Source organism: Aulostomus chinensis, chromosome 16 (assembly GCF_037954235.1).
Source record: "Aulostomus chinensis isolate RoL2024-O1b breed Wild chromosome 16, RoL_Achi_v1.0, whole genome shotgun sequence".
Classification (NCBI taxonomy): domain Eukaryota; kingdom Metazoa; phylum Chordata; class Actinopteri; order Syngnathiformes; family Aulostomidae; genus Aulostomus; species Aulostomus chinensis.
Window position 1 is genome coordinate 10,215,869 of NC_141335.1, and position 23,846 is coordinate 10,239,714.

The 23,846-nt window shown below is 40.6% G+C and overlaps 1 protein-coding gene across 3 annotated transcripts in view; it reads right to left on the reverse strand.

Annotated features, from left to right (window-relative positions):
* The window catches only part of LOC147247430 (protocadherin-15-like), a 212,033-nt gene that overhangs the window by 177,953 nt on the left and 10,234 nt on the right, over positions 1-23,846 (reverse strand). For all 3 annotated transcript variants that reach the window (XM_086181509.1, XM_086181507.1, XM_086181508.1), the window contains exon 2: positions 2,563-2,620. The gene's annotated coding sequence lies outside the window, so the exon portion shown is untranslated. The remainder of the gene's footprint in view (positions 1-2,562; positions 2,621-23,846) is intronic.

Sequence of the window (23,846 nt, forward strand, 5' to 3'; positions counted from 1 at the left end):
ACAAGAAAGGAGCAGGCATTAAGGGCTATGAAGCAAAAGGAACTGTGTACCATTACTGGCTTCTAAGGGGAATGCATTGGTGGCTCAGATGCAGCTGATGATGGAGTAAAGCTGTAGAATAGACGGTCTCAAAGGTACACATCTATTCTCTCTCCTCCCTTTCATAATCCCAAAATGAGGCGAGAACAATCTGAAACACAACGGTTAGTTAATGTTCATTTGACTATTAGTAACACTGAGTTAATTAACTATCATTTTGAAATAAAGCAATAGCTTGTACATCTGATCCCTGGTCACAATCCACATCTGGGTGCTAATTTCTCTGGTGTATCTTAGGAGTGTACTCATCTAACCCCCATCAGCTCCATCTCCAGCTGCATTTATGCACCACTTGCACAGTGTGTATCTTTATGCTGTGGGACATGCCCCAATTCCTGCACCACTGCCTCTTTATTTATCCCATTCCTCTCTCCTCCTTGTTCTTCAGTTCAAACTCCCAACCTGTCACTCAAAATGCGCAGAGCAAATCTGTGTATGTGTGTGTGTATAGTTACTCTCGACCCGTTACTTTCAGAAGTGGTGGACCAAAAGACTTTTCCTACTTACACAACAAAGTCACAGCAGAAACTGAGAACGAGTGATTGAGACAGTTAAAAACAGAACAGAAAGTGGCACACAGACACCCAACCACTGAAATTCAAACTATCGACAAGCACTTTGATCGTTTTCATTTGAGGAGAATCTTAGGACTTGCATCTGGCTTCCCAGGAGAAAATTACAAATACTACTATTAGCACAGAGTTTTCATATATTGCACTGATCACGCCTAAAAAAAAAAAGAAAAAGAAAAACTAATAACACAGGGATGAGATAATAGCATGGTTAGTTCAATTCCAAGGTAGGTTTGCCCTCTGTCTTTCCATGGGAGCATCCTCTTCAATGACGGTGAATAACTTATTAAGAAAGTCTGACTCTGAAGTCTTTTACCAACAAGTCAGCGCACATTAGCACTGACTTTCTAATACTAGCCAGTTAGCTAGCAAGCTTAGCAATCATGTTTTAAACTTCTGGCGGTCAATGTGCTTGACACCGATTTGATGTCATGATCCTTTTTTGGGCAAGTTCCTCATAGTTTACAATCATACATGTATACAAATATCATATCAGGACTTGTGAGATGCGCCTCTGCTGCCACCATCTTGCAGAGGTGTTGTGACTTTCAACTTTCGTTCTTGATTGATGTAACTACTGCTCTCTGATATGAGAGCTTTGTGTGTATGAGTGCACTTTTTTCAGAGTAAACATGCAAAAGTCGCAGGAAAAAGGTCCTTTGTTCAAGTATTTCAATAATTAAGGCAGAATAAAGGATTTTACAAAACACAAATATCAGCTAATAGCTTTACAACTTGGAATGAGAAGCCAATTATAAGAGTTCTGACTGTAACTATACGTAAGTTTCACCAGGACTACTGTTACTATGCAACACCCCTCCACTCTCACTTTGTATCTGCCTCGCACGGCAGACATTCAGTCATCAGTCTAACATTTTGATTTAACGGGTTTAACATCGAAACGCCACGTTTTCTTCATAACTGCTGCCTACAATCTGAAAACACATTTTAAATAAAAAAAGACAACAGCAAAAATAAAATCATCATAGTGAATAGAGATTCCATTGAGAGGATAATGAATATGGTCATCGTTTGTATTTTGGAGTTTTAGAATTGTAAATCTCCCTGAACAGGAAAGTGTGTTGAAACCGAATCATTGAAAAATCCCTTCAACTCTCAATATGATCATGAATAGTAAAAATTTTCATCCTCATGCAGCACACATGCAAACTTAATTTTCTGAAAATCTGAAAAGAAAAAAAAAATGCTGATTACCATTATATAAATTTGGATTGTGGCACTAATCCTCCCATCTGGAGAGAAAAAGGGAAAAAACACAACAAAAGAAAAGGGCGCAGTAAAATAAAGTAAACAGAATGTTGTTTTCACATCTGGAATTTGGCAAAATCATGTGATGAAAATAAGACATGTCTGTTTATTTAATGAGTTAACGAGAGGAATCAGCTCATTTTAGGTAGGTCAGGGCTGTACGGTTGGGAAAGAATAGTATCGGATACTGTGAGTTTGTTTTCAAGGACAAATAACTTAATTTAGTTTGATGGTAAAACTTTTCTAATCCCCAAGAATCTTCCACTGAAGGCATGATAATCTAAAGAATGGTCAACAACGATGTGAGCGATCTCTTAAAATATTTACCAAGCGGACCCTGGACAAGCAGTTTCCTACGATGGCAAGAGATTTGCTTAAGAGTGAGAGCATCAGCAAATGTCAGGATGAATCATCTAGCAGGCATCAATAAAATATAACAAAGCAATGCTTTTAAAACCTCAACAGTCCATCCTGTCTGATTCAGTATGTCTCTGCAATATCTGTGGTCCACCTGAGAAAAATCTGAGCGTAACCGGTTGGTTTAATGCACACCATCATGCACACAGCAGAAACACACAGGCTGCATCCTCAGCAGATTATCAGAAATATCAGTAAGACATACCTGACTGGAGATTGTTTTATCACACCACATCTCTCCCCTTTGTCAAATCTGTACACACCTACAAAAGAAAAAAAGACAAATAAAAAAGAAATCAATGTTGAGGTGTAAGTATTAAGTAGTACACAGGTTTTACTTCAATATCTCCATTTTAGAGTAATTTGTGCATCTACTACAACAAATTTCAGGGGCAAATATTGACTAAAAACTTGTTAATTTTGGGGGATTTAGAATATTGTTGGCACGTCATCGGTACAGAAAAATATTGGTAATTTTTTAGACATATTGTTCCAATGAACAATATGTATCTGGGCCCAGTTTTGCTCAAGTCTTTTCTTATTTTCTCATCATCCATACCAAGGAAACAACAATAAAAAAAAAAAAATCACAATTCTGTCTTAACATATTAGAAATAATGAAAATGTTACTTCTTCCATTTCACAATGTTTTTTTCAGTATAAACAAAACGTGAGTAACATGAACTGGTTTTATACAGATAATATCTACATCGGATAGCCAAAGTCAGCATAGCATGGCAGACATTGGCAAAAACTCCAATATCATATCAATCTAAAATTTTTAGGTGTATAAGACTGTAGGCTGTTGACTGACGGCAGCTTGGCTAAATTAGTTATCAAAATGATGTCTATCTATCATTAAATTAATAATAAAAATAATCTACTGAATAAAATTGACTAACGCAGAGCCCCTTCGAGAGATGCAGTGATGCAAGCAGCAAAATTTGATGCTTGCGGTGGTGATATGAGCACATCCTAATCTTTGTACCTAAAGAATCTCGCCTATGCCTGTTCACTGCTATGATCTCCCACTCTTCCAAGTCCTGCATCAGACACCCTCTGCATGACAGTGAGCGTTCAGGCAGTGGTTGGTGTAAGACATACATGTCACTTCCTCTTTGCACATTCTGGGTAACATGTGCGACAGCTGGCTCACTCCCAGGGGAGCAGCTGTATTCCAGAAGCTGTCTACAGCTTTTACCCTCCTGGGCTGCAGACTGAGGGCTTCTGCACCAGGCACAATATATTGCTCAGGTATTTTTTGTTTTGTTTTGTTTTTTTTGGGGGGAAGGGGAAGGTTGGGATCTCCTTCTTCCTTAAATATACCATCCTACAATTCTCTATGTCTATTTCTAGTGGATATTTATACATTGCCGTTGTTTCTTCACTGAATGGCATTGTGTACTTGCTTTGTTTCATTCTTGTCATTTTTTTAAGGATGAATGAGTCTGGTTTGAGATCCCTGTTCCCCACTTTGTGTCTAAAGTGAGATCTTACACATCAGACTGCTGGGATGGTCTGGATTAAGTGTTGCAGGATATTTTAAGGGGAGGCACGGTGGTGCAGTGGTCAGTACTGTTGCGTCACAGCAAGAAGGTTCGGGGTTTGAGCCCTGGCTCAGGCACGGGGTCTTTCTGTGTGGAGTCTCCATGTTCTCCCTGTTCCTGTGTGGGTTCTCTCTGGTACTCCGGCTTCTTCTCACCGTCTAAAGGCATCAAGAGGGGACGAGGCTGGTTGATACTCTAAATTGACCGCAGGCGTGAATGTGAGTGTGAATGGTTGTCGGTCTCTATGTGTTGGCCCTGTGATGGACTGGCGACTCATCCAGGGTGAACCCCGCCTCTCGCCCGAAGGCTGCTGGGATAGGCTCCAGCCCCCCCACAACCTTTAACAGGATAAGCGGAAGAAAATGGATGGATGATATTTTAAGATGCACTAAATCAGCAGGACATATTGGAGCAGATGTGTTGATTTAACTAAATGTAAGTCAAAGGAAAGAATCTTGTTCAGCCAGGTTTTAACTGTTTGTGTTGTCCCGATAGGAATGCAAAACTGAACCATAAATAAAAAAGAACCGCTCAATACACAACCATAAAGGCGCTGTGCATATGAGGTTTAGAGTTGCGATTTTTTTCTCCTCAGCCAAGTGTGTACCTTTTGACACAACATTGTCTTTGGATGTTTATCTTCTCCTTCGTGTCCAAAACAAACCAACTCAAACCAAAACCATCCACAAAAAACTTGAATACAAACTGAACCAAGGACTTGGTAAACAGTTACACCCCTAGGTCACAAAACCAACCGAAAACAACAACAAAAACCTTCCAAAAGCAACATTCAGTCCCAGATAGACTCCCTCCCTCACTGGCCACACAGCCCAGCAGGAACACATTTGTGCATGCAGCACAAAAATTCTCCATGGCATGAATGAGGTGCGGATACAGTTCTGACATAACATGTGAACACCACAAGGCCAAGCCTTAGAAGATGAACTAATAATTATTATATAACTGATCATCTAACCATGTCCGTAAGCAACCGGCAGGGCAATGCGGACTACCCACTGAGAGTTGAGCTGTGGTTGTCAGTGTATGTGAGGAATTAATGTGTTCTGGTTCTATGATGATGACCCATCAGACCAAGTTTAAAGTTTACAGCAAGTCGATGCTGTATTGAGCATTCCTATGTAGTCCATAAAGAGTTGCCAGAGCCTTAAAAGTACATCATATCTGATTTTCAAAACATAACTTGATTTTTATTTATTTATTTTTTTTCCAAAGGTGAACAGGCGGCTATTGGGGAGATCTGACTTCTAAAGTAATCAATAGACTTTCTGGAAACAGCAAGGTTAAAGCATAGACATATATTACATATACAAGACTAAACATATACGAAGAGATTTTCATGGCCTCTTTTAGGAATTAGTTTTGCAGTGTTTCTGAATTAATTTTAAAAAATCACAGAAAAAAACAAACAATTTCTTTTCTCTCCGGTGAATGAAATAAAAATGCGTTTGAGGCTCAGTCCTATGCCATTCTAAGAAGGAGCATTTGCTTGCACTATGATTAGTTAATGTAGGGCTGAGCTTGTTCCATTAGAAAGACTGACTCAAGACAGGCAGCAAGAGCCACATGAAATAATAATAATCATGCAGCGTTTGGCATTATTCTTTATGAATAAGTGAGAAAAAGACACACAAAAAAAGGAAATTGCAGGGGAGGAGGTGGGGGGGGGGGTCATATCAGATTTCAAAGTGTGGTACATTCAACATAATATGTAACTGGGAGACACAGATTCAAGGAAAACATGTAGGAGTGGAAAGACACGTGTCTCAGATGCTTCAGCATTCAATAATATGCCCCAGTCAGAGCTTGCTTCCCAGAGCACTCATGTTGCTTCATTTCCTGTTCCACCCTTTGGATAATGAATAGCATTCATCAATGGATGGATGTGTCGGTGGCAGCATGAAAGGAATAAAGACAGGAGACAACTACAGGAGGAGGAAGTCAAAGACAATGGAAGAACAAGATTGTCTTCCTTGTCTCTACGCTAACATGCTGGACTCATTGAACACTTTTCATTCAATCAATATTGTCGATGGGGATCTCCAAGAGAAGATTTGCAAACCCTCTCTGTTGTACATAATTACAGTGCATAGAAGTCCGACATTAATTCGGACTGCTGTCAAAGTTTAACCCCAAGAGCGAGACAGAGAGAAGCAGTCTCTGAAAATGAGCCACAGCGCTCATCCACCGTGCTGTGCTGAGCAGTCCGGTGACGACTTGGAGGAGGATGAAGGTTCTGTGTAGCCTTTGTCATTGTTACTGTGTCCTGACAATACTTTTGATGCCCCCTCCCCTCTCATCCTCCTGTGGTCCCCAGGACAAGATTGTGCTGCGCTGCAAAGTGTCGTGCAGCTTCAGCCTGGATTTCCCTACAAGCTTAACAGGGAGTGTAGCCCTCTCATTGTTTAGCACTTCAAAGGAAGCACAAGAAGAGCAGAAAAAGGGATAGAGAGAGATAGAGATAGAGAGAGAGAGATGGAAATTATAGACATTGTGTGAGTAAGGGAACATAAAGAAGAAGGCAGAGGGGAAGTAGCACAGTAACAGAGTGCACGAGTAGGAGTCAAAACATGAGCGAAATAAGGAGGAGGAGGAAGTCTGAGAGTGTGTAGTTCCTTTCACAGCGGTGAAATTGTCACCTGCTGCATGTAACACTTGTGTCCAAAAGAGAGAAGATTACAAGGCTAAACCTTACTGTATTGGAATTAAAGTATTGGTGGAATTTAGTGAGCGAGAAATCCCATCACTAGAAATGGCCTCTTTGGTTTCAGCGTTTTGGAGAAGCCAGCAGATGTCAAGATCAAGACCCCGCCCTTTCACGTCTCTTGCTGACAGCATGATTAAGGAGCTGAATTTGAGTTGATTTCTCTCTCTCGCTCTGTCTCTCTCTCTCTCTCTCTCAAACTCTCTGGTCTCAAGCAATACCAAAATTCAGCAATCATATGGCATTAGAAGAAGAATGGAAGTGAAGGTTAAGGCATAACATTCTCTACAACCAGATGGAGAATGGAATACGGCTCTTCTATCACTTGAACAGCTGGGACCAATTCGTCACCTATACCTGCAGTGTTAGCTCTACTAGGCCTATTTGTCGATACCTCTGGATATAAAGTGAACACTTCAAAATCTTCAATTTTGTTGCTTATTTAAGATGAGGGACAAAATCCTGATCAACATAGATCTTCTTTTAAACCTTCAACTAGTTTTACCTATTTGGGCATTAAATTAGTGCCTCAATTACAAAATATATCCCCAATAAATTCTATAAATTTGTATATAAATCTTAAGAAAGATAGATGTCATTACCAACATCTTTAATAGGCAGAATAAATATTTTTAAAATGAACATATTACCGAATTTTTTTCAGATTTATTCCAAAATATCTCTTTGGCGCCACCTGATGGAATGCTTGAGAAAATAACACCACTCATCAGGATATTTATGTGGAATAAGAAATGTCCCAGAGTTTGCCTAGCTCTATTGTATCTTCCATTTGACGCGGGGGGGTTGAAACCTCCAAATCTCTATTGGTACTACCTCGCAGCATAGAGATTCTGATGTCAACATGACCTCATGGATGGACAAAGAAGCACAATATGCTCAGATACAACTTCATTTCTATTTGTATCCAGCTGAATTGAAATATCTTTAGAGAGAATACAGTTCATCCTATAATATTGAATATGGTCAATGTGTGGTGCCAGGTTAAAAAAAAATAAATACATCCATCCATTTTCTACCGCTTGTCCTGTTAAGGGTCATGGGGGGGCTGGGGCCTATACCAGCTGCCTTCAGGCGAGAGGCGGGGTTCACACTCACACCTACGGTCAATTTAGAGTATCAATCAGCCTCGTCCCCTCTTGATGTCTTTGGACTGTGGGAGGAAGCCGGAGTACCAGAGAGAACCCACACAGGAACAGGGAGAACATGGAGACTCCACACAGAAAGATCCCGTGCCCGAGCCGGGGCTAAAACCCAGAACCTTCTTGCTGTGAGGTAACAGTGCCATAAATTTTTTTTTTTTTTTTTTTAAACGTGAAAATATTAAATTCACTGTCAAAATTAAGCCCAATTTGGGGTCATGGCTCAATTAAACCAGCCGGATGCTGGGTTCCAGTTGTGGGCAAAGAAAGGGCAATGTAAAATATCTGACTTGTATAAGGAAGATGTTTTATTGTCTGTCGAGGAAATCTCTCAAATACATAACATCCCAAAGAAACACTTCTTCAAATACTTGCAATAGCGGAGCTTGCAAATATTCTGCTCTGCAAAATAAGCCATTAGCAATTCCTACACTTACACCTTAGAGGACATTATTACGAACAACTGTATTAACAGGGGTTGGATTTCATTAATATACAACTGGCTGACATCTGGTTCTAATACATCATCAGTGCCCATACTTGATACATGGAGGACAGAATTAAAGGTGGACATTTCAAATAATGATTGGACCACAGCCTGTAAGGAGGCACAGTCGCAAACAGCCAACACTCATTTAGAATGACTCCAATACAATTGGTTAATGCTGACCAACACAACTCCTGTCAGGCTTCATAGATCAAACAATAGTATACCTTATACAGCCTTTAAATACAATGAAGTCAAAGGGAGATTTTTACACTGTATCTGGGAACGCAACAAGATTAAGAAATTCTGGAGGGAGGTAATTATTGCTATTATATCAATAAATATTTCAATTGATCCCTTTATGACTGTTAAATTGGAATTCACCAGACCTCAACCTGAGTGCAAACACACTTATTAAGTTTGCTGTACTACAGGCAAAACGTCTGCTAGCTCCGAATTGGGGGAAGAAAAAAAAAAAAACTGTGGTGCCTACAATTGGCGCTTGGATCAAATATACAGTATGGCACAGTGTACGTCAATAGAAAGAATAACACATTTAAAAAATAATTTCTATGTTATCAACTTTTCCAGTTCCACTGCAGTAAATGTCAGAAAACATGGTTGCAGTGATACACCGTTAGTAATGACGATACCTTTGAGGAATGTCGGTGTGAGTAAATGCCTCACTGATGAATTTATTGTCTCAATCACTAGTTTCAAGCAAAATGAGGTTCATTCTGCAATGCAGGGTTTCATTTAATTTAGTTTCCAAATACAATCAATATCATACCTTAGGAAAGGCTTATTCAATTACAAATTCAAGAGGGCCAGATTTTCAAACCAAGAAATTTAAATGGAGCCAAACAATTTCAGCAGCTGGCAAACAGCAGGTCATGACAAATTTTAAACTTAAACCAAGAAGTGTGTCCTTTTAAAAGCCGTCTGAATTTTTTCTGAGGGCTCAACAAAATGTGTTTTTCTCAAGTCTTCTGGTTGTGTCTTGGCACCATGTGACCCGTGACCCGTTATTTGTATAGGCCTCTTTTAGGGCATGGCAAACTTGTGATTGAAAAGCTGCTAGCATGATGCAATCTCTCCAAACTTCAAACCTCAGGGTGCAAAAAGGCCAAAAGTTGTTGCACTTCTTAAAAAAATAGGTGTCAACAAGTGCCCTCAATCTCCTCACAGTAAACGTGTTGGCAGGGGTCAGGGTTCTACAGCAAAACATCTCTATCTCAGAAAGACATCCTGATAGGCTGCTGTCTTTGCGAGGTCGCTCCAAGCATATAGTGACCATACCATGGAAAACAAACAAACAAAAGTTGGTTTCCTGGGTCTCTTCTTGTTTGTTCTTTAGTGTAAAAAGTGTGACGAGAACAAGTTTTTGTTACAATTATTCATTTAGTCTACTTTTGTCATATATGTCTTCCCAGAAACTGATGGAAATTCACCCAGTTGTATTTTGGACAGCATTTTACTTTCATTTACAGAAGGGTGGTCATAGCAACAACCTTGTGTTTTGTGATAAAAATGTTAAGTTATTCAGAAAGGACACAACACAAAATACCTGCTTTGTTTAGTAAATGACAAATTTCAATGTGCATGATCGTCAGCCCTCCTGCTTCTCCACCACACTCTTAATTGCCGTATTCTTAATTGTCTCACCGTTACCACAATCAGAGGGCATAATTTCATCAATTAAAGCAACAAGAAAGAAGATCTGCAAAATCACAATTCAGCAAGGTGTCACATATTCAGATCCATCCTAAATTGGTTGGCTTTAGAAAGTAGTTTGACATTTCATTGATGCAGTTTCCATTTTAATGAAACATATTTGGGTACACTGATTTGTGATAAGGAGAAAGGTCCCCATCTAATTCTTCAGCCAGACAAATTCCTGCACTGAGCTGACCAGGCACAGTGTTCCTGCTAGCAAGAAGCTACAAGTAGCTGCATTCAGACATTAGTTTGGATTTAGTCAGACAAAAATGCAAAAACTTAGCAATCTCAAAGAGAATTACTACAATACCCACAATTCACTGTTTATATGTGTTGGCCCTGCGATGGACTGGTGACCCGTCCAGGGTGAACCCCGCCTCTTGCCCAAAGTCAGCAGGGATAGACAGCCCCCCCCCCCCCCCCCATCTAATTCAAAATCTGAAAATAGGTCTATGTGAGGAATAATTATGTGACCCGTCCTTTTTGAGCCTCCAAGTGAGTGTGTGTGATTTTTCCTTGTTCATGTGGCCATGTTTATACCAAGGCACTACTTCGGATAGCTTTCTGGTAAATCCCAATAATTGAAGCTTGAAGTATGCATATCTTTTTTTTTCTTTTTTTCAAGTCTTTCCACATCTGTCCTCGGTTAAAAGGCTTTTCTATCCACGGACTCCTGGGGAAGAGATGAGGCAGCAGCAGCAGCACACAACAAAGAAAGAGTAGCCCACAGAACATTTGAAGCTGAGAAAAATCTCTGTGTTTGTGGTGGTGATCAAGAGGAGCATATTGTTTAGGTGCGTTAGGGATGAGCAAGTACACCATTATCTGTACAACCACCAAAATGATCAGCATCCGTACATGAAGGGGGTGGGGCTAAACCAGGAAATGAGTGGGGCTTGAGCTGGGAGTGGATGCAGCTTATCAGGGATGTGTATGTTATTTGTTGTATTGGGCTCAAGAAATTAATAGTGATTGATCAGAAGTTGCTACATTTATTATCAAAGTCAAAGGCTCATATTGAGCTTTAGATGTGTTTGATCAGAAAACTAAATCAACTCTTTACAGAATATTCTCAGATTGAGCCTCTATCGCCCACTAACTTGATGCCGTTGGCTTGTGATGTAGAGCAGCCGACTGCTGGTTCAGAGTCACTGTCAGACAAATTACACTCTGTATCACTCATTGTCCTGAGTATACAAGTGTTTCAAATAGAAATCATGTCAAATTAACTGTGCCAGAAAGTACTTTCATGTGCGTGCACACACACACACACACACACACACACGCATGCCTGCGAGGACAGAATTAAAAGGGGGAGTGTTATTCATTTGCAGGCCAGAAGATGGTGGGGTTTTGTTCATTAATGATGAAACAGTGTGACTGTGGACCTGGAGATTATGCAGTGCTAACTGATATTTTTTTAATAAAAGCATCTCTTTTTCTATCAATCTGCAGCCCCACATGCGATCTGATGTAGAAAAAAAAAAAAGAAAAAAAAAAAGAAACAGAGCTTCATTCAGCCGTGTCTAAGCACCGGGTCCAATGACCTACAGCATTCTGCTCATTTGTAATTTTCCAAACAGAAGCAGGTCCATGGTGGAATAAATCCTAAACAGTGTTCAAACAGCAACAAGAGAAGTGAACCCTGAACACAGAGAAGTTACGCCTGCACTCAGCAGCGAGGAAACATTTCCATCTACTGTGAGATGACGGAAGCAGCCACAGTGAGCGGCACTTCTCATCTGTGTGTGTGTGTGTGTGTGTGTGTATTGGGGGGGACTCTGTGTGTGACTGACAGGCCTGCTGCCTATCAGAGAACACTATGGCATACTATGGCATAGAGACACTCAATGAGAAATTTCCGTCTTCGAATAAACACCCAACACAGATAATGACACATTGTGACACGTTAATTAGTCGGTCTCATCACAACCGCAGTATCTGTACCGGATATTCATCCCGACTGCAAATGTTTATTTCTTCAAGGACAGCTCTGTTCTGCACTGTGCGCATTGTGATTGCAGTACACACAGTGCTGATGTATAAAGTGTACTGATTTTGTAATCAATGTACTGTACATTCACTCACTCATATGAAAAAGCTGGACATTGTCTATAGATGGAAGATTTGATGGGCTTGTACTTTTCTCATGTAATGGCTGAGGCAAAGCCAGAATTTCCCCTTATTACAACATAAAGAAAAAATCAAAGAAAAGAAACAACAAGCAGTTTGAGTGCCATAATAAGCTTTCATTTCAACATACTGTACCGCTTCTCTTGCACTTTTAATGTCCCCAAGCTGCACACACAAACACCTTATACCTATGTCATGGTAGGATGCCTCTCGCCCTAACCTTAACCACCACAACTAAATGACTCACCCTAATCCTGAGCCTAAACCGAGCCAGAGCCTAATTCTCAACCCCCCCCCCCCCCCCCCCGCACCAACACCACACACACACCACAGAATGCCCGAAGCCAAGCCAACCATTCAGTTGTTGCGGTGCAAAGTGGGTAAAATTAACCCAATCTTGTAGAGCTACCTGTTCTTCTTAACACTTCAACATCTACGATGTTGTAGACCTAGCTGGGCACTCTGAACACCTGCATTGTGAGTTGTCTTTTGTCATTCCACAATGAAGCAAGGCCTGGAAAAAAGACAAAAACAAATAAATCCACTTGCATCAGTTTGGTTGTGTGATTAAAAAAAAAAGGGAGAACTCTTGAGTTTGATAGAGGGAAGCAAATGAGGGATTACATCCTGATTCAGAGAACTGGTTAGCAGGAGCTCTGAGTTAATAAGGAGGACTGCAGAGAACAACATTGGTTGTGTTTGAACTTTGTTTCACCAATTACCTTTTACATGTTGCCTGTTTGTATATTCTGGAACTGGGATAATATTCGGTGAAGATAACACACAAAAAAAGTGTTATCTATGTTCCCTTACCTATGGAGCTTTGGGTGACAGAAAGTGGATACAAGCGGCTGAAAATGAGTTTCCTCCCCTGGCAGCTGGGCCTGGCCTTCTAGATAGGGTGAAGAGCTCAGACATCCGGAGGGAGCTCTAAGTAGAACCCCTGCTCCTTCATGTTGACAAGAGTTTGACAGTTGGAGCATCTGGATAGGATTCCTCCTGGACATTTCCTGCTGGAGATGTTCCAGGCACGTCCAACTAGTACAAGGCCTTCGATGAAGACCACCCTACAGGGATACCTCATCTGGCCTGATGAGTGCCTGGAGGTCCCTTCAGTGAGTGCGTTGCAGGGAAGAAGGATGTCTGTGTAACACTGCTCTCTCTGCAAACACCACCTTTTGAATCCATTTTCCCAGTAAGTAATATTCTTTTGTGTTTTTCTGTGCAATCAAATGATGTGCGAATTGTATGAGAGCAGCCACCAAAATCAAGTTTCTCACATTTCTTGTTTGACACTAAAATCGGTTACCTTTTAAGAATTAATTCTGAATACGACACTCACCATCTGACACACCTGGGCATTGACTGGTAGCCATTAAACTGAGGAGACCGAAGACCGAGGACACCCCTCCCCACATTATCATCATGTGACCACACCAATGCACTTCAGTTCAGTAAAAGCCATAGAGACACTTACTAGTGAGAAAATAGTCACGCTCAAACTGACACTTTGGAAAAGAAGCTTCAGTCAATGACAGACAGCAAAACCGCGATAAAGAAAAGGACCCACAGAGATTTTTAGTCCTGGAAATTACAGCAGATGCTATTAAGCCCCATGATCAAAGTTAAAAAAAAAGAAAAGACTAATGCAGTCTATTGAGTTTTATCTTATCTCTTTCAGACCAGCAATGATCAATGATGGCTGTTTTCCAGAGTTCACAGAACACACTTCAATAACTGTGGATGGAGGTGAACAGAGGGAGCAAAACAAGATTGGGGTTCTAGGAGAAGGCCTGATTCTTTACTTATGAAAACATGGAAAAAGCACTTCACTACACACACACACACACACACACACACACACACACAAATATACATATACAGTATATATACATACACACACACGTATATACATATTTGGGCTGAACGATTTATCGGTTTGAAACCGAAATTTGTGAATCGCAACGGCCGCGATTATTTTTTTCAATCTTAATATTCAATCGAAGCGAGTCTGATCCAGTGTTCATGACACTGCAGCTGAATTGCAGTGCTACTTGAGCAACAGTTGTGCTCACCAATCACAAGTACTGCGCTCTCTATTCTGACCAATCCGAGGTGTCTGTTCAATAACAAGGTAACGCTTTACGTTAACCCGGCGTTGCGACAGTGGCAAGCATGGCGTCTTCAGCAGAGTTTGAGACAGAAGAAACGCCACCTGGATTTAATCCGAAAAAAAGCAAGCACTTTGATTTTGTGGGATTGTTTTGGGTACGAAACCACCGACATCCAACAAAAGAACGTTTTGTGCAGGACCTGTCGGCGTAAAGTAGCTACATCCCGAGGCAACACCACAAACCTCCTTCAGCATTTATACAACCACCACCGACACCTGTACGATGCGTATATGGGAAGAATAAATAAATAAAATAAAATATATATTGTGAATTAATCGCAATTGCAATATTCCTCAAAATAATCGCGATTAGATTTTTTCTCAAAATCGTTCAGCCCTAATACATTTATACTCATACATATATATATATACACACATACACACACACACGTATACATACACACACACACATATACATACACACACACACATATACATACACACACACACACACACATACACACACACACATATACATACACACACACACATACACATACACACACACACACACATACACACACACACACACACACACACACCTTGTTTATTGGTTAAAATACAATTTAATTTGTTAGGATAAATTAGGTTAAAACATAGTTTGTTGAACTATTTTATATTCAAGTGTAGAGCAACTGTTCTAAATGTGTGAAAATGCCAAAGTGCTGAAAACCACAACTTTTACAACTACAGCTCGATCGGTGACATGTCTAATAGTGCATTACTGTGGGTCCCTGACAAATGAAACTCACAAAACATCAATGTGGATCGATTTTTAGATCAGCACCATCATTCTGACCTCAGATCTGTGAATAAAATGAGTATGGGCATTCAAATCTGATATAACTGATCTGATATCCTATCTCTGGCTGATGCCTCCAAACCATGAATTAGAGAGGTATGTATCAAGAACCCAAAGATGGAACTGAGCATGTTTATCACGCTAAAGAACACCTATTTGGACTGCTAAGAGAACATTTATGTATGAATTTGGATGACACACTATTTCATATTTGTAGGTTTTTTTTTTATTATTTAATTCCATCCATCGTCATCTTCCGCTTATTCCTTACTAGTAAAGGTTGCGGGTCGTCCTATCCCAGCATCTACGGGCGAGAGGCGGGGTTTACCCTGGACAGGTCGCCAGTCCATCGCAGGGCCAACATACAGAGACGAACAACCATTCACACTCATACTCACACCTACGGTCAGTTTAGAGAATCCAATCAGCCTCGTCCCCAATTGCATGTCTTTGGACTGTGGGAGGAAGCCGGAGTACCAGAGAGAACCCACACAGGAACAGGGAGAACATGGAGACTCCACACAGAAAGATCCCACGCCTGAGCCGGGACTCGAACCCGGAACCTTCTTGCTGTAAGGCCACAGTGCTAACCACTGCACCACCGTGCAGCCCTAAATTTAATTCGGTATGTAAAATAAATTAATACACAAAAACAAAAACACAGAATGTAGCCCATAAAGGTGTAGAGAGAAGGGACATAAAATTAAAACCTGACATCAGCACAACTCACACAGAAAATTTACTTGGGTCATAAAGTGTATGGCTACTACACAATACTGCTGAGTGCCAGTAAAATCTCCGGGCCTTCTTTTTTTTTTCCAAGTGTGGTGATGGAGCTTCTATCGTGAGCCTTAGAAGTGCAAACAAAGTCCAGCGTGGCACAATCTTAAATGCCACCATCGTATGTTTCTTTGTTAACGGCTACATTCATTGTGTATGGGTTTGTAGGGCAAATGTCATCCCTCAGAGGAGCGGAAATATAACAGTGATTTATCTCCTCCGGGATTCCTTTAAACAATTTGAAGACAAAAGAAAGCAAGTTGATGCCCGCGAGGAAAATTCTGCATACTCTTGTAAATGTATTTGTGTGCTACAAACACTGAAATATTAACACAGACTTCAAATTTAATGCTCATGAATGCCAGTCACGCTTAAAATTTCAGTCGTCTGCAGCCTATACAGGTAGAAACCTGCATTCGATTATTAATGATTCCTTCTGCAGCACACTATGGAGAGACCGGTGAGGTTGATGTGTGGCTGTGTTATAGTCCGCATGCAATCTATTGAGGTTGCAGCTGAGTGCTGGCAGGACAACAGCCTGGCAAAATGAGGACTGCATTGGCTCCAGAAGTCCTTTTCTTAACACCAGTCCTCATCCATCAGCCCTGCCCAGCGGTTTTCATTGTGAAGACATACTAAAGCACCAAACACAATGTAGGCTTTATTTTAAACAAGTCACATCGGATAATTTTTTTTTTTTTTTTAAAGACAGTTTATTAGGTTGCTGTTTTATTTTTATTGGAATGTAAAAATAAGATTACAGCAAATTTCAGTTCTAAAAAGCAATAAAATCCTCAACTCCACACCGTCAAGTGATGGGGTGATAGGGAGTGTATTCGGCTGTAAAATTGCCATCGCATCTACGAGACATTCTAACACTGCTCCGAAAGTGATAACCTTCACTATAACATGCAAGGTGACTCAGCCATTTGCTCCCCGGCCTGCCCACTGAATAAATGCACTGTCAAACTTGAGGAAATATACATAAAAGGCCCCTGTTGTGGATGTTGCAAGAATGGTGATTGTGCTTGCCAACTGGCTTTCGAATGCAAATGGAAGTTTTTGGTGTATAAATAGCTCTCCAGCTTCTGGTGTTATCTGAGTTGTCAGGATAATTCATATGGGAGGTGCAAAAGGGGAAGGATTATACAAGAGCCGGGTATATTGTTGCAGAAGGGTTGACTTTATGTCCAAACAAATGGATATCCTCCTTTGAGGAGAAAATGGGAACACAGGCCATGACAATATGAATAAAATACATTTAAACTCAAAAGATCATATCTACTCATAGTTGTGTGTTTTAGTTTATGGCAGTTCTGGCTTAAATGCTGAATTATTTACAGAATTTAGCCAAGTAATCATCATCTCAAGCAGTCTCGCTCGTTTGTTTTTGCTCAGATTAATAGAGCATCGACCAGGTACTTGATGAAGTACTTAATGAAAATGTAATTTCCATTTCTCATTCCAACATTTTAGTTTTGAATCTCTAAATAGATGCTAAATGCAGAGTGGGTTGTGGGGGTTCCATCCTCTTGCCAAAATAGGACCCCTCCTGGTTCCAACCCCGCCCCCCCCCCCCCCCCCAAAAAAAACAAACAAGATAGCTACAGGCTAATGGTAGTCAACAAAGCAATGTCACTGTAGCTCCGCCCACTGCTGTAATACGGCCTATGATTGTCGGGTTTAGTGACATGTCACAAGATCAACAACAACAACCATATCCCTGTTTCCATCTCACTGTGAAGCCAAGCTTTTGAAAGTTCCCAAAAAAGAAAAGACAAAAGAAAAAGAAACGTGAATCAGGTCCGTTTCCATCAAGTGGTCGGAGCAGATAAACTAGGTTTTGGAAGATTGTGATGGATGCAACATACGCTAATATGGCTGACTAAACTGTAGTATAAGTGGGTTACAAGCAAGAAACAAAACAGGAAGTCGCCCTGGCAACATTCATATTATTGTGCACTTTTCTTTTTCACGCAAGTGAGCGTACAAATCCCCCTTTTCCAAAGTAATACTTCAAAATTGCGTAAACAACCAAGGTGACGAAAGCCAGGCTAATGGCAGCTTATGAGGAGATTAGCATGGATGCTACTATAGCATTATTTACATCAGGACTGGAGAATCTCTCTTATTTCAAAGAACAAAGAAAACCACAGGGGGCTTCCATTCTTCCACCAACTGGCTTTCAGCTTCTACAGCAGTTCTTTGACCTGACTGTTTGAAATTAGCCCGTAATAGATGGTGACAGACGGATAGTTCAGCCACTCAAAAGTATTTAATAAAAGTATCCTTTTCCAAACAGTTTATATGGGCAACCTCTAGTACATCAGGTCATATGACCCGGAATGAGAGCTCATATTATCAGCTGAATCTATATCATTCAGAATATAATCTATGATTTCCATTCCTGGCAAAATAATGCATTCTCTGATGACAGTGAGGAAAAGAACCACCCATAAAAACCCTCATGTTTTTGTCTGTACTGAAAGGACTGAAGGACTCTCCTGGCAGGCTGCATTTCAAATCTATGTGGCTGGAAAATAGTTTATCCTCACGTAGAGAGAAAAAGAAATCACTTATTTCACTGAAGCAAAAAGGCATTTATTTTATTCAATGTACTACCACTCACTGCTGAGGTAATGGCCCTTGACCATACGCATTTACACACCGCTGTCAGCTGAGAGATGTCACAGATATACCCAATGCAGCAGAGGCACCTAATTCCTCATTTTACACGTTTAAAACAGGATGCAGCAGTAGCTCAAGTCCAAGGCACGGGGGAAGGCTTTTTTATGCAAGAGGTCAAAGATTGCAGCAAAGCAGAGCAAAGTGGAGGGGAAAAAATAGGACTTTTCAATTTAATTGAGCTTCTCAAATTAACTTCAAAGTGACAGAAGTAATTCTCACTTCTTGCTAGGGTTCATTTTCCCGAGCTAAAACCTTGTCCTCTTCATTAAAAGCCCATCCCTTCTCATCCCCTTGAGCCTGTCATGTTCAAACACTGTTCTCAGCTCCTTGCTAGGCAGGATTAATGAAATACTTGATATAAAATGTCAAAATAAGGGAAAAGCAGCTTGGACTAGGGACCACAGTGATTATCATTAAGTGGGGGGAAAATAATGACGTACATGAGGTAATGTTCTTTCATTTCCTTCCATTTTTATCTTAGAACAGCTTTCGTTGTACTGTGGTGCTTCACAGTTGAAGAGGAAACCTTGCACCTGGTTTCAGGATGACACCTTCTGGAACAGGTATTCACTTATTCATACATTATTACTTATTTAAAGATACTCCAGTGGATGTAGCTTAGGACTAAACATAAATTCCGTTATTCTCATATCCTGTTACTTAATTTAACGGTCAATGGAAGCCACGGTTGCTAGGGGTAACCATCCACTTGGCAAAACTTATGTTCGTTATTTCAAGTAGATAGAACCATGTCAGTCTAACAGCTCATGTTTGGTGCTTGTATTTTGTGATTATGTTTGAATTGTTCTGACAATGCGACACATGCCTTATCTCTATGTCAGCACGCCTGCTATGTTAAATACAGGTTGCAGCGAGAACACCTGGAATATAAATAACAGATTAACTGTGACGGGTAAATTCCCACACCCTGTTTAGCTGCTGCACCAAGAGGTCATCTGGCATTCAGAGATACTGTACGGACTCCATATGATTCTCTGCGAGCTACACGAGTGTCTGGAAAACAGCACCACTTGAATGTACATCGCATGTAATCGGGGAAGACAATGAATTATTCATAAAAACCAGCGACTGCATGCAATAATATCTGTGATGCATTTTATTTGTAACCCACCATGATGAGGCACATTTGTAGCCAAATAGACATACAGAAAACAAGTTAGGGCATTTTGTCACGGTGCCTGGGGGTCAGGACAAACTACTGCCACTTAACCACTGGGCGGCGCTAAGACACACGTGGTAGTATCACAATTGACCATCATAGAGGTGCATTTAGTTATTTCTACATTTTGCTTTCATCATATAAAAATGTTCTGTTTTGGTAGAGTTGAACGATGCTATATTCATGAAGCCACGTATGATCGATGAACGCAGACAGCAGAGCTCTATAGTGATAGCTCTGGTTAGCCTTCAGTATTCCCATTGTGTCATGGAAAATGGAGATCCACAATGATGTGCCTAAGCGGGGTGGAACACCACAGGCGCTCAGGCCGGTGTTTGTTGTCCCAGTTCTGATCGGTATTGACAGGAAAACATAAACAAGGTGAATGTGCTAATTTAGACATATGACCCACATAAGATAGGCGGTTGGAGCTCCGCCATCAATTATATACACGGAGGCAATGAAATCTTGTTGCCTCCGTATCTTCTGCAACTTTTAGTCATCTCTCCCACAAATTCAGCCTGCGTTCAAGTAGAGTTGCTCTAAAATTGCTCAATACAAGTAATGAGTTTGAAAAACAGCCCGGAGCAAAAAGCCTGTGCTGTTTTTGAGACAACGACACTCAGAGACAACAGGGATCACTTCCTTTTGGAGTGACGACTGTGTCTGTAACATCAAAAGTGGCTCTCAAAAGGAAAAAAAAAACAAATGGAGCAAACTCCTCCTCTCCTCGGAGTGGGAACAGGACCGGCTTTCATTGGCAGGTTTTCACAAATCAGGAAAATAAAAGCTTTCATGGGAGAATTACACCAATTCTACACTCAGGGTGTTCTAACCCAGAACCTTTGTGCTGTGAGGCAACAGCTGGAACCACTGCAACGCCACACACAAGTAATCTAATTTATATCTGACAGAAATATGAAGCACTTTCAAAAATGGAAAGAATGTCAAGTTGGTTGGTGTAAATGATTGGCACTGACTAACGAACAGTGTAAAGGAAATTTTTAAAAAAAAAAGGTCTATGGCTCTTTCTTTCACCAGTTCTGTCCTTGCTTGATGGTAATGGGAAAAGTTACAGATGAGGCCCTGTATTGGTTTTGACAAAGTCAGGCTCTACTTCATCCGAACTAATTATCAGAAAACGTCAAAACAATGATGTCCCTTATGATTTATGTTTTTTGAGGCCATATCACTCACAATTACTCTGATTAATATTCAATCCATGACTTCCATAAATGGAGGAGGGGAGGGGGTGAACATGACTCAGACATTTCTCTGTTGTCCGCTGAGACGGATCAAATAGCGCCGCAACATGCGTCAGATTGATCCCTTTGTGCGGCAGCCCACTTTAAAATTAACATTGAGTGCCACATTTTACTTTCCTTTTTTTATATTGAAAGTAAAAGTAAAATTGTATTTCACTGAGCTGCATGCAGCCCCATTGATCACTGATCCATACACTGGGGAAAAAAAGAAAGACAAGACCCACTCTGTGACGTATCTGGTGAATTTGACACAGAGACCGAACGTGACTCGTTTTTAGCAGGATTAAAGTTGCCAGAGTGGACCTGAATATGTCCCGAATCCTGATAATCTTTCCTTTGTGGAGAGTAAAAGGGGAAATTTAATAAAATGGTATTATTGCTAACATCTTTCCTGCCTTTGACCTTATCATTTTATTACTTACAAAAAAACAAACAAACAAAAAAAGAACTGTAATTTAATATAATTTAGCTTTAAAAAATAAGAGACAGAGGCTGTGGGGTAAAACTTTAAATTCTGAGAATCATTGTATGCAGAATATAGATGAACACAAAAAAGTACAATTAAATATAATTAGTTCCTCCCATCATTTAATCTCCATCTTCATGTATCTTGATTTTGGATTCGACGATGAGGCTCCGCTCTTATTCTTGCAGAGAGGACACAGCACTTGAAGATCACATGATTGAATTTTCAATCATGATTTCAAGGCCAGTTGAAAGTGGAACCCACAATAAGTCACACAGCCTACCTCTTGACCATTTGATTAGGATAAAGCTGGCTCCGCTAGGTCACCGTTCCCACCATGTAAATTAACTCTTTTTTACGAGGAGCACGAACACACCGCGTTGCTTTTCGGCTGGAACGGCGTTGTGTGGCTAGCGAATTGATATGCTAATGTCCCCTTCACAGGATTCTAGAGGGGAAAAGTCCTCCACCTCAAAGTGGTTCTGTGTCACCCTTCATTTTCTTTGGCCTGATCATGACACAGGACTACACGCACACACACACACACACACACACACACGCCTGCCCGCTCAACACATTGCACATATGTTAATACTACACAGTAGGTGGAACTAGAAGAAACCTGCGTTTCATTAGTTGTTCTACTTCCCTTCAGCCCCTGGCATGATGTAACAGCACACATGCATACATGGAGGTGGAATTGGGAAAGTTGGCACGGGGAGCGCGGGGGGGGTATTAATGGCACCCACTCACTCTGTCATCAGTAGTCATCACACAGTAGAGGAGAGATTGTTTGCTCAGACTTTTTTTTCTTACAATCGATCCAATTGGTTTGGTGCAGCCACAAACCAAGTTTTGAAAACTCAGCTTCTAATGATGGTTGTTGCTGAAATTATATGGCGGAAGTGACGTGGTACTGCAGTGCACTGTGGGTGATACACGCCAATTGAAATAATCATTGTGTTTCATATGGATCTTGCAAAAATATACTTGGATTTCCAGAGAATTTGAGCAGCAGAGATTCCCTAAGGACAAGTGAACAAGGGCATGCTGGAGGGCAAGTGAGAATGTAGAATTACACCTGGAACACACTGGAGCCGTGTAACGTGTTCCATTAGTGGTGCACAGCAGTGGTTTTCGATCAGCTTCACTGGCTTTGTTCTAGCCGCCCTGCAACCAATTTCTATTGAGATTCTGTCATTTTACATACCTGCAAAAAGAAAACAAGAGCTGCATCACACGGTGACAGTCGCTCATCATGCATCCCGGACACAGAGTGTGTTTCAGCCCTTATCGGTTGGCGGTGAAGTTGCTCTGCAAGTCGTCTACTAGAAAAACAACTTATCTTGACAAATTTTGGAAGTTTTTCGAAATCTTTTAACATTTTGAAGGCAGGATGGACAATGACGTATTTATGTGCCACCAAAAATTTTTCTTCACCTACAGTACATGCGGCGGCGGCGGCGGCGGCGTTATCATCAACAGAGCTTGACGTGACAAAGCAATGATGCTATGGTGCATGTTTCAGCTTTCAGTTTGTGTTGACAACACATTTTATACAGGGTTAGTTGCTCATCGTATTTTTTTGGCATTGCTGAGGAGAGAGTGCAGAAGTATGCTCATCCAGAGAAATTGTTTTCTCTATCCAACTCCAACATGTGATTTCTTCTGCGCCTTATCTCTCTTGCAGAGAACTTGCAGTTGATGCACAAATGTATTTATTTGTCGGCGAATTCTAATACCAGTAAAAGTCTAGGACCTTTCTTATAATGTATTTCTGCTGCTCAGATAAATTAAGATGTAATTCCATTATTACTTCCCCTAACTGTCTTTGATATTTTACGAGTACTGATCTTGTATAATACTAATTAGCAAATTAGAAAATGTAATTGATGACTTGCCTCTTGTTTGACATCAAATACACTCGGAGATAATCGTTCTTTTTAAGAACTGACTGTCCGCAGAACATCATAGTGAACTAGAAAAAGGCGTCTCAGCCAGTGCAAACTTCCCATAATTAGAAATCAACATTACAAAGGTTGCGAGTCACTGGAAAACACAGAATGTAAGAAACTCTGTCATGACTGAGCGAGTCTGCCATATCAACAATATTTGGTAAAATGACAGTATCACAACTGAGGTATTTCTAATTATAAGAGTGGAAAATAATGGACTCAATATTTTCAGAGGACTTGTGCAGAGATGAGCTACCGTCTGTGTACAGAGTACAGGGATATGCAATTTGTCGCACAACTGAAGCTTACATATTGTTTATTTATTGAAATTATCATTTCCTGTGTTCCTACTGGCTGCCGTTTGACATGTGTGCTGTATGACACTGCAGCGTTTACATTTCTTAAGCTGAAA